This window comes from Oreochromis aureus, linkage group 8 (genome assembly GCF_013358895.1).
Source record: "Oreochromis aureus strain Israel breed Guangdong linkage group 8, ZZ_aureus, whole genome shotgun sequence".
Classification (NCBI taxonomy): domain Eukaryota; kingdom Metazoa; phylum Chordata; class Actinopteri; order Cichliformes; family Cichlidae; genus Oreochromis; species Oreochromis aureus.
In genome coordinates this window covers 6,273,660-6,285,881 of record NC_052949.1, presented here as the reverse complement: position 1 = coordinate 6,285,881, position 12,222 = coordinate 6,273,660, and the positions used below count along the sequence as shown (strand labels likewise).

Genomic DNA, 12,222 nt, shown 5'->3' with positions numbered 1-12,222 from the left:
TTTTTGAAGCCGGACCGCGGCGGGCCTCGTGACGAGGAGCGAAACGAGCCGGCAGATAAGTGGGGAAAGGATGAGGACGAGTCATTACGCTCGACGCCGCCACAGCAGGAGAGACGGAGGGCGATGGCGGGGGGGCTTGTTTGTTACAGATCATTATGTGATGTGATTGCGCTCAGAGAGTCAGATTTCTGATGACAGCCTGAGCTGCTGACCTCGGACCGATTTTATGTGGGAAAGCAAGGCAAAACAAACAATAATTACTGCACAATGAATTATCAGCGAGGATTCTGGGAGGCAATAAAAGCCGCACAGTGGATCCCACAGTCTAAGCAAAACAACACTCGGCAATTAGTGCAGAGAAAATGCTGTCCTATTAGTGGCAGAGGCTGGTGTTCTTCCTTATTCAGTAGTGTTGAGGTATGATGCAGTAGTGCACTACCCCGCCACCCTCACAAAAATCTGCATTTTCTGATTGCCAACAAATGCCAGAAAAAGCAAGGATCCTGCTGACAACAGTAGGGTCGACGATGTCTTACTGCTCTGTTCCATGGAGCTCCATCATTAAGCCACACGGGATGACATGTTTGTTAATTATCCCGGACACACAGGCTGTAATTTATTTTGAGTCAATCAGCCTCCTGCACCAATCTTGCATATTAATCTGAACAGAAAACTACCCGACTGCTAATTTTGCATGTGAGGAATACCAGACTAGAGATAAATTTGCACAATAAGTTAACTGGGGAGGAAAAACTGATGCAGATTTCAAAATGCAAACATTTGGAACTGACCAACAACCCATATGCTATACCTATAGGTGTATCCTCAAAAACATAGCAATTATAAATCCATCCATGTTCCGTCCCTTCTTCAGGTCACAGGGAGAGCAGACAGGTCTCAGACTTCCCCGTCCCCAGCCACCTGCTCCAGCTCATCTCGGGGGACACCAAGGTGTTCCCAAGCCAACCAAGAGATGAATGCCCTGACCCTAACCTTCTCCCAGTAGTACCCCAGATCGTCATCCTAGTTAGACGCAGAACCACCTCAACCGCCTCCTTCAAGCAGAGGAGTAGTGGCTCTACTCAGAGTCCCTCCTAAATAATCAAACTTCTCACCCTGTGTTCACCAAGGGAGCCTCAGCACTCTCTTCACCACGACACACCAGTACAGCGTCTGCATCATCGTGGATGTGACAGTCTATCGGTCAATCTCTCCGTGAAAGAAGCCTGTAAAAAAGTACATCGCTGACATGCAGGGGCACGAGAATGAGAGAGTTGCATGAGATCTGTGGATTTAGCGAATTTCTACTTACTATTTTATTGCTGGTCAAGTTGACTGCTCAGCAGGCCAAAGTGACCCTGAAGCCACAGGGCAACATCCCAGTGCTCACAGCAGGAGGTCTACCACTGATCCACCAATAAATTACTACTGTTTGACTAATGTTTTCTAAAAGACAGAGGGGTCAGCTATTTTAGGAGATAAATTAACATTTTATTGAAACTTAAACAGTATACATTTGTCCTGTTTACACATTTATGACTTCAGTAGGAACTAACAAGGCAAGAGCAGAGGACCATTGACAGGGAAGGGAAGTTAGAAAGTATGGAGACAGACTTTGCTGAGAGCAAAAATTAAAGTAAAAGGCCAACTTTATCCTTTCATACTAATTAGGCTATGCAAACGTCCTGACTGAGGCCATTTTTTGTCCAGATTCCAGCATCAGCAGCACAGAAAGCAGCCAGCACGCAAATAAAATGCGTAACCTTGAGCTCAGCTTCATTTATATATACACACAGTGTATTGACAGGATGCCAGAGCAAAGGTACCACTGCTAGTGGCTAACATAACAGATCATTAATGCTAACTGTGTGTAGAAATAGATGGCAACCCCTCCTCCCAAGTAAAAAAAAGCATCTAAAAGTAGCGGTGCGGCCAGAGAGCTGACATCCACAAACACATATCAAAATGCCACAGGGAAAATGAATGAGTCTGGTCTTCGAGCACCACATAATCGGGCCTCGCTTGTGTACGACAGCTGCAAATAACCATGTTCACTCAAAAACATGAGCAGCATCGGCAAAGTGCAGCGGTCGCAAATGTGTACCTTCTGCGCTAATGTATTCGATCTCTCATTTAGCAAACGTCTGTCAGGGTATGAAAAAAAAGAGCTCACTTTAGGTACTGCTAGCACGCAGGCTGACCGCACAGAACAAACTCTATCCCTGCACGGACGCACTCTGTTTGCCAGGAAACCATTGCCCCCCTGAGCCACTAGCAAATAGCCTCTGAGCAGAGGGGGTTTCAGTAATCAATGAGCTGTGGACAGGGTGGCAGCAGACAGCTAGTTAGTCCAGCTGACAGATACCCACAGACACTTCCAGAGATGTAGCCAATGTCGGCTGTCTGCATGTGGTTTTTGGAGGTTTGAGAATTGATGTTCAAAGACAATAGTAAACACAGCACAGTGATAATACTGGCAGTAATCTATCATGCCTGTCTTTAGATGGGTACCTCAGAGATTTGTGGCTGCCAGCTTCTTAGAGTTCATGTTTAAGTCAAAATGTGTCATTAATTGTTCATTTTAAATGGACTTAGTCGTAAGCTTTGTTTCGTAGTAGTTCCCAAACAGCCACGTGACCTCAGCTTGATTTCTGTGCATCGGCTCGCTGTTCATTCTACCGTTTTGGCTGCAAATTTAGCAAATCTGGATCTAGAAACTTGAACACCACTAAATCATGATTTATCCACAAATCATCCCATTATTTAACATCTACATCCCTGTAAATGTTAACTGAAGTCTTTGTGTCTTGTCTCTGGCTCCTAAACATTAGACATGTAGATCTGAAACTGACTGAGGTTTTTTCCTTCATGGCTGTTCAGCTTTGAAGCAACATGCCCGAGGAGTGAAGGTTCAGTGAACACATTTGTAAACACCAGCTTCTACTATTTTTGTTGTCATTTGTGGCACTGTACTGGCATTTATTCATTTTGACATTTTGCATTTTGGAGAGATGACTTTTAAGATAATTTCCCTTCAAGGGCACTTCAAGGCCACAAATACGTCAAAAATACCCCTTTCTTCTCTTATCGCAACAGAAGAATGAGATAAGCCAGAAAAGTTGAGAATGATTCTTATTTACTCTGTCAATGAATGTGTTTGTATCTATGCCTCACACACACACACACACACATCTGTTCAGACATCTACATCTGTGTGACAAACGCAGGACTGGTGGCTTTTACCTGCCATTACTGAGTAAGCCATCAGTGTTCTGCACAGCCGTGTGAAAAATAGGCCAGAGAGAAGAGTGGCAGTGACACCATGTGCAGCAATCTCAACACTTCTGCTGTGAGTGAGAGTAACGAGGAAAGAAAGCGAGCACTGCAGCACTAAACTCCGATGGTATTACTCCGGTCGCTGCTTAAAAACAAATAAAGCTTCTATAGTCACCTGTTCAAATACCGGCACACGTACAGACTAAAGTTTAAACATTTTATTCTTTAATGTATAAACTACTCAGACTAAATGGGAATAATGAGTCTCTTACCAGAACCCCTCAGGCAAACAGATTTTACCTTGAGCCAGTCGTAGCTGTCATACTTTCCAAAAACAAATTCCACTGAACCTGCTAATGTGCCCATTAGAGTCAAGTCGAGCCTGTGTGTGTGTGAGTCAGTACATCAGTCATCACTAATTTTCTTCAACTGAAATGGGAAAACAGGTACATCGGAAAATCAGTTTGTTTCTATTCCTGTAAAGAACTCTCGGCAAACAAGTTGCCAAGAACATTTCAGCTTTCAATCAGGCATGACCAAGACAAAAGAACCTTTAACGGCAAGGAAGTCACCTCTGGAGGTTTTAACAGCGATTAGAGTTTTAAAAAATTCTATATGTAACATGGACAAGGGCTGTACCTAAAACAGCGTTTAGGTGCCTTTTCATATTCACTCAACAAGTATCTGGAGCTTTGCTGGAGTGAGAGAACAAAAACATCAAGACATTTACTCATATGAGGGTGGTGTACGAAAGCGCTGTCTAACATCATCTAATAGGTATTCGTCTGGGTTCATATTCGCCAACTGTGAAGGCAAATGGTTCATTTTGATTTTATCCTCATCAAACTTTCTCTTCATGCTGGAAATAAAAAACATCCTGGACATAACAAGATGCATTTCATTATATACAGAAGACAAGAGACCTCAGTCATACAGGCCTGGAGACCGGTTGGCAAGCCATTGTGTATTCCCAACTGATTGGCGAGTGGCTGTTGGAGTTTGCTGAAAGCTGGTAGGCAAAATCAGTCACAAAGAGGGTTCTGCACCAAAAACCTCCTTGTGATTGCTTTGTCTGCTGGTAGGTACAGCAGTAGCCTATAGTTTGCAAGGACCATGGCAACTTGTCTACAAACACTCAATGTTGGCTTTCAAAGTAAATGTTGGGCCTTCCCACTGCAGCATGTTTCAGAAGGCGCGACAAACAGCGCCCACAAACAGTCCAGTTTGTGTCGCACCTTTCACAGTGTGTGGTGAAGAAATCTCAACAAACAAGATGCAGAAAATTGGCAACAACTGTGTGCTTGACCATAGAAATCTGCTGACAACTAAAGTAACCACAAGATTCTGAGTACAGCACATGGTACCCAGTTGTGACCACTCTCTAGGGAAGTAGTGATTGCCAAAGTGCTGCCAATCAGTGTCACACGTCAATCACTGCGGTCTTCTTAAATCCCATTATGCCAATGGTTCGCTACACTTTTTGACTTGGGTAATTTGTTTCATTGCCACCAACTGTATGTTTCTACCTTATCAATGAGGCTGTGCAGAACTCCTAAAACAAGTACTAGAACACATTTGCCAATAGATAAACAAACATTACAAAGACTACAATTAGTGAGCAGCGAAGATACAGTACAGCTAAAGAAGGCATGAATCACATGAATCCACTAAAATACCACGTGGCCAGTGAACTGCACACTACTCTTGTATACGTATCACCAGCTGACTCAGTGTGAGAAGTATGTGGGCTGACAGACTGTCACAGGAAATCAAGACATGATATTGAAATCTATTGGAAAGCATTTAGAAACAGATTTTTTTTGAGGGTATTGTTTTGTGGGGAGCATAACGCTAAGAATTCATGCTGAACCTGGATTGTGACTGAACCCTAATACCTAAAAAAAATATAAATATTAAATCAAACAAACAAAAGAAAACCACTGAAAGTCACTGAATTCTGATGAGGAATATGATGAATTCAAAGTAGGATCAGTCTTGGTTGAGTGACTTTGCTTGGATTTTGCAGATTACAATTTATTATGAAAAACCACATCTTATTTTTGCAAAACATGCCACTCGCATCAGATCATGCATGAATTTATACATGCAAGACTCAGTTAAACTTGCAAGAGCCAACAACTGTTGCTGAACGCTTGTTAAAAAAAGGCCTGTGCAGATGCATAACAAACAAGCAATTGTTTGAATGAGCATGCAGAGCATCAACTATACACTGATAAAACAAACAAGGACTTTGCCCGTTGACAACATTCAGTAATTTCCTACACATGATAATATTTAGCTTGTGTTTCCATTCATCCGTTTCTGAAGCACTTAACCAGTTCAATTCCATTCATGTATGATATTATTGTTATTTAAATATTCACTTTAATTTGACCCAGCACTGTTTCCTATCCAGCGGATATATAACCAACACTTGCACTGCATGCGCACATGCCATCCATACTCTTAGCTCTGCACATTTTGAAATGATGTTTGGTGTAAGGAGAGGCTATACCGATCGATCGTCATCGCCGTGAAACGAGTTACTGTAAGTGCAATGAAAGCTTTCTAAAGCTAGCATAAATGAAAAAAACAAGTGGTGTGTGCAGGGAGAAACACTTTGAAATAAAGCTTTGCCATAAACATAGAAAACACACACACAGGTATAACAATGTATAAAGGATGTGTATTCCAGTTTTTTTACATGCAAAGTATCGCCTGGAGAGCTAACGTGGGTGCAAAGCGGTGAGCTGTGTTTACAAGCACAAACTCCGCAAATGCAATAGCTCCAAGGGTACAACACAACTGTGCACGATTTTGCAACATCGTGCAAGCAGTGGAATCTGTGCTGCAATCAGGTTTAACTTCTGACATCTGTGGTTACCATGATGCACCACAACTGCATTGTAGTGAAAATGTGTTTTCGTCAGTGGGAACGTACTGCAAGGAGAACAGACGAGATATGCAGAGTGTCCATACTGGTTAAGAAAAAAAGAGTCGTTGATTATAACGAGGTTCAAGACACTGATGCTTGAGCTTAGGAACAAACTACCAAGTCAAAGCTATTTGAAGGGCAAAACTTTAAAAACTAAAACTGGAAATGAAGCAGCGTTGGTAATCTTTCTCAACTTCTGGCTCCTTTACAAAACCAAACCTATGATCTCATACCGTCTTACAGTGTCATTACAGCTAATAAAAGTGATAAGAAAGTAAGATCTGACTGGAATTCGCCTTTAAGCTTAGTAAGAACTTTGCATGTTCTTGCACGCTTTCAAAAGGTCGAAAATTTGCGACTGCATATACCAAATGTTCATTCATCAATGTAACTAAAAAAGTAAAGAAAATGTAACAGGACTAGATGGAGCACAGCTGGATTTTCTTACTTTCAGTTCAGCAGCTGTTCCTCTTTGCTCCAACAGAAACCACTTCCAATAAAAGATGCCATTTTCCAACGTGGAACGCTAACAGACAGATTATACATCACTTTATTTTTCCAATTTCACTCCTGCTGCTGACATGACCGACTCTGTTGCTGCATGCAACACGCTCTACGAAATGTGCATGTACACCACATGTGTGCACGAATGTTTGTGAGTACAGTACGCACTATAGCAGCTATGTCAGCAGCAGTCTCGTAGCAGCAGGTGAGATTTACGAGGTGCTAAGAATGCTTGCCTGTAGCCAAGTGATGGGAGACGGATTCGCCCTCCTCGCCTCCTTGTACCCCTGCCTAACACTCCCCGATTGCCTCCACTTGAAGACACACAAGCACTTAAAGATACACATTCACATAAACACATGGCTGCACTTATACATGCAGTAACCCCACTAGACAAACATGCACGCACAACCCCTGAACCTTAAAGTGTAGCTAAAGCCTTCACTGCCCCCACTCCAGTTCTCAAAGACACGCTTCCTGGGGCTAAAAACACCTTCTAAAATGTCCTGCTCACCAATTTTTCTTCCCTGCTGACTAAATCTCTCCTCCTTCACACATATTCTGGAATTACAGCATGCACGGAGATACAGTACAGTGGGGATCATTATGATAGAAAAGGCTGTCCTGACAGGGGAGCATGTTTTACAGCTTGAGGCTTCTGCCTTTACTGGATGACATAGAGTACAGGGTTTCATTTTCTCTTGCAGCTGCTATATATTCTATAGCTTAGGTGAGCAAGTAAACACATACACCCATATCCAGGATGCAGAGTGTGTATCAGATGGATGGCTGCTTACTGCAGGTTTGCTTTACGCTACAACAAAAATAACTTTTCTTATGACCGATGAAGGTTCTCTTTGACGAGCAAACATACCTTGTATGTTTTTGGATGCCTTTCAAAGAACCTTTTACCTTCATATTTTATTACACATGCCAAACTAATAAACCAAGTGATCAGTCAAATCTGCAGGATTTTCTGAGTCAAACAGGCTTTCAATCCGGTCACACCAGATTTCAGCGTTGCTGGGACCTAGTTCTCCTCTTAACACCCTACATTACAGCCTGTGCATCCTGACTGCATCCACCTTCATTTAAAGGCTGCAAGGCATACTTCATAGAATTGCTTTAGTTGGTTACTGTGGCTTGCTGTATTGTCTGGTTTAAAACAAAACGAGAAGACTAAAAAGATTTTCATCTTCTTTGTTGCAGTGAACAAATGTGTGTGAGCAGGGAGGGCGATATGCACTGCATACACACCTCTGCGGATACGTCAGCATACTTCAGGGGTGTCCAACTCCAGACCTCAAGGGCCGGTGTCCTGCAGGTTTTAGACGTGTCCTTGATCCAACGCAGCTGATTTAAATGGCTAATGACCTCCTCAACATGTCTTGAAGTTCTCCAGAGGCCTGGTAATGAACTAATCATTTGATTCAGGTGTGTTGACCCAGGGTGAGATCTCAAACCTGCAGGACACAGAGTCCTGGACACCCCTGGCATACTTGGTTGTTGGACAGTTTAACCAATCTCTCAACCTGAATCACGAACCTTCGAGGATGAGCATCCTGAATGTCAGTTATTTACAGCAGTATCATAATCAGTTACAACACAAGTCAATGCTTAAAACAGACTTTTTTTCCTTCTACTGGGGCATTGTTTTCACTCAGTGGTTGAACAGGGGGCCAAATGCAGATGCTTGGGTTCGATTCTGACCAAAGGCCATCTGCTTCTCCATCTCCCTGCTCTACTGTCTCCTCTTCACTAAAATTAAGAAATAGAAGTGAGAAAAGCTCAGAGAGGAAAAGAATACTTCTCCCGAGGTGTATATTGATTGCAAAAGCTACCAAACAAAGAGTCACTCAAATATTCAATACTGTTTTGTTGTGAAATGCTCTGACATTACGTGTCCATCTAACATGCACACTTTCAACCTGTGAATGACAGGAGTCCCCATTTGGCTTGCAAAGAGCTTTCCGTCATTAAAGACATTCCCTGCAAACATCTGTCCAAACAACTCCGATGGCTGTTCTGTCTTCCTCTGTCCATGCTGCTATGCATTATCTCTCTCCTCTGCACGGACTTAGAGGATTAAACTGCAATTATATGCTTCCCCTTTCTCCCCAGCTGTGCAGAAAAGGGAGAGGAAGGGAGACCTTTGACCCTAAACTAATCTTTGAATGACTCAAATTTAAATACAACTGTCAACGTACACAGATCCACCGTACATATTTGCATATTTATAACCCCCAACACACTGCAACCAGTATACAGAGATATATTTTTCAGAAACTGAGAACAGAGCAGACGTCAATGTCAAATGTCACATCAGTGTCAGACATGAAAAAGCAGGAAGCAGCAAGGATAGGCAGCAATCACTTCCTATATGACATTACCCAACTGAATGTATAGAAGGTATCAGCTGAGCCATCACCCGATGAGCCTGGCAGTAAGATCAGCTGATTTACTTGGATGATCAATTTATTATTTAGTGTTATTCGCAACCAATAAGAGCTTCAAAGATGTGCGACAGCTTTGTCAGATATAAATGATCTGCAGCAGATGAAAGTACTGCTGCTGATTAATATTTGTAAGACAAAAAGTGGAAAATACTTTATAGACATCCCCTCCAGTCAGAAGGAAACTTAAAAGCCCTGAACGTGCTTTCATATTCAGTTCTGTCATTATGACGGGACACGACTCACAGTGAAGGATGATGGCTGTGTTCAATTCGGAGGGTAAATAAATCATCGCGCAAACCTGATGCAAAACAAGTGTCAAATCATCAGGTGCTTGAGCTTCTTCTTCCTCTGACAGATGAATATTTTTACAGAAATCAGTCGGTCTGCACACAACTTGGTAATAGTCCAATCCATGACATTAGGTGCCACATTAGTGGGGTTTTTTCCCTTTGGTCAAGAAGAACTGGATGAAATATTGAGACGTTCCTGAATTGAACAAGAAGACTGAGCAGTACAAGAGTTGAAAATTACACGAGCAGCATGCACAGCTTGTAAAGCTAGGAACAAACAAACAAAGCTCCAGAATACCAATGAAGTCAGTCCTCTGTTTGGCAGTCTTTAATTAATAAAAACAATGGTGATCTAAAGAGGTTAGATATTCCAAAAAGAAAACACACACACACACAAATAACAGTCAACGCTCCAATCTCTCTTCCTACTTTTGCTGTGTACTGTTAAACACTACAGAGCAATCCACAGTGATCCAATTCACATTTTCTAAAATTTAGAGGAATTAAATGCTTGTTTTCCTCCCATTCGGTGGAATTGGAAGCACAGGAACGCAACGTTATCATTAACTTGACATGAAACACAGCGACTGTAGGATCTATTATTTATTTCGAGTCTCTCTTGTATCGCTTTTACTCCCAATCAACCCCTGAGGGAAATATCTGGCTTTCTAGCTTCTAGCCACTCCACTGCGGAAGCCTCTAACTTTGCCTGCTTAATGTCTGTGAAGGATCAGGTAGTGCACAGCAGGTTTCTCGAGAGCTGCAGACATGGTGTGAGAGAAAAACTCGCCATAAAGCTCTGCGGAGCAGAGGAGAGCTGCAGATTTGGGTGATGGTGCTGTGTCATTATGACAATACTGCATTGTTTTCACATTGTTACAGTGAATCCGACGCGTCGAACCGTTTCTCTGTGAAAATTACATCTTTGTAATCAGACTAGCAAGTGATCAGTGGGACCAAGCAGATAAAGTGGGCATGTGGGCACTGCTACAATTAGATAATGAACGGCTATACAAACAGCACCGGCTACAAGCCAGCGGCTCGCTGAGGCTCTGCTGTGTACACTCGCATAATAAGCATACATTTATTAAATACACAAGAAGACAGGCAGAACACAGCCTACCAGTCATACTGCGCGAGCGTGGAGTTAATGATTTCCCCCAGGCCTCCTGCGTTGTGCAGTCCTCCTTGCCTCTGTTCTGGAAGAAATAAAAAGAGGATTGTCAGAGTGGATGAAAAGCTTAGGTGGTGGGTGGAGGACGCAGGGATATAACATATAGAAGACAAACAAAGGTATACGGTACAAAGGCCAGTAACGACACCTGGCTCTCCTTGCCCTCTGTCCTCATTCCTCAGGCTCAGTGTTCTTGCTGTCCTTTCTGTTTGTTCTCTCCTTACCTCATTTCTTTCACTCTTTCACGTTGAAGAACTACTTTTTTTACTCCATCCTTCTTTTGACCACCTGACGATACCCTCCTTCGACACACCTTTTTCCTCCTTTCCTTCTCATTTTCTTCTATTGTCCCATTCTTCCACTCCTCACCTTCTTTTTCCATCCCTCTCTTTTCTCTCTAACTCTATAACTCTGGCCTCAGGAGACTTGGCCTGTTTACCTCAGAGACAAACATTTATGTATGGGTCTGTTTCACAGTCATGCTGTAACGGACGCAGAAACATCCTCCTGCAGCTAGCATAACTGGTTTTAATGTCAGACTGGAAGCAGACGTTGACAGTCTCGCATCAGACAGATGCTGCAGACGTCTGCTTCCTGTAGGCTCTGACTCTGATCTTCACCTACATATCATCTCAGGTTAGAAACTTTGTGCTACTATGCGGGCCACTTAAGCGAGATGAAAGGATCGACATCAACCCTGTATGTACACAAGCTAAAGAGCTGAATGCGGACTGGAACACGGGGGGAAAAGAACATTAACCAATTAATTGGTTAAAAAGGAAAAGCCACCATTGCACAGCATATGGCCAGGGTTTTTCATGCAGAGGGGAATTTTAGCCACTAAAATTCCCAAGGGGTTTTAGTCAGAGCCAAAACCTCAGCACTGGCATTAGATATTTTTAACCAGTTTTGTAGATTGTGGTTTCATCTATTCAAGCATAACAGACATAGATTTCTCTCACATAAAGTGACACAGACCTACTGCCTTAGTGCACACAGTCCAATCAACATTAGATGCAAAGTCCCTCCCCAAAGGCCAATTTTGAGGCAGGAAAGCCCCTGACGGCTGCGCATGTAGTGTCATCATAAGCCCATCTCTTTCTTTTCTTTCCTTTCTTATCTACATCCTGTCATTTCACACTTATTTATTCTTTCAAACACATTTCTCCCCAAAATATTCAATTTTCCACACATAGAAAATAAATAGATTAGTAAGAGCTCACATTTGTAGCCTCTTATTTAAAGGCGCCAACTCATATTTCTTATTTCCAGACAGATATGACACTTTATGCCTATAAAACCACAATAACTTAACAACAAAAGCAAACTCTGTTGCACAAGTTCAACTTTATGCAACAGAGCAGTGACTCAGCGAGTGATGTCTCACTTTAATGTCTGAGGTTTAGCTGTGGAAGATGTTTAGTTTAGCTTGTCTATTCTCTGGTGACACCTAAATGAATACTTTAGTAGACAACACTATACTATTGACGAAATACATCCCAGCATCCTTGTAGCATTTCATTACAGTTTGTCTCCCTATAAAGCTCCACGAGGACAGTAATGCCCACAAGCGTCAGAATGCATGCT

General features: G+C 42.5%; 1 protein-coding gene across 6 annotated transcripts in view; it reads right to left on the bottom strand.

The window, feature by feature from the left end:
• thrab (thyroid hormone receptor alpha b) overlaps positions 1–12,222 on the bottom strand; it is a 156,963-nt gene that overhangs the window by 85,877 nt on the left and 58,864 nt on the right. For 4 of the 6 annotated variants that reach the window (XM_039616067.1, XM_039616069.1, XM_039616068.1 and 1 more), the window contains one exon: positions 10,585–10,660. The exons of the other annotated variants lie outside the window; for them this stretch is intronic. The gene's annotated coding sequence lies outside the window, so the exon portion shown is untranslated. The remainder of the gene's footprint in view (positions 1–10,584; positions 10,661–12,222) is intronic. 6 annotated transcript variants of the gene reach the window in all.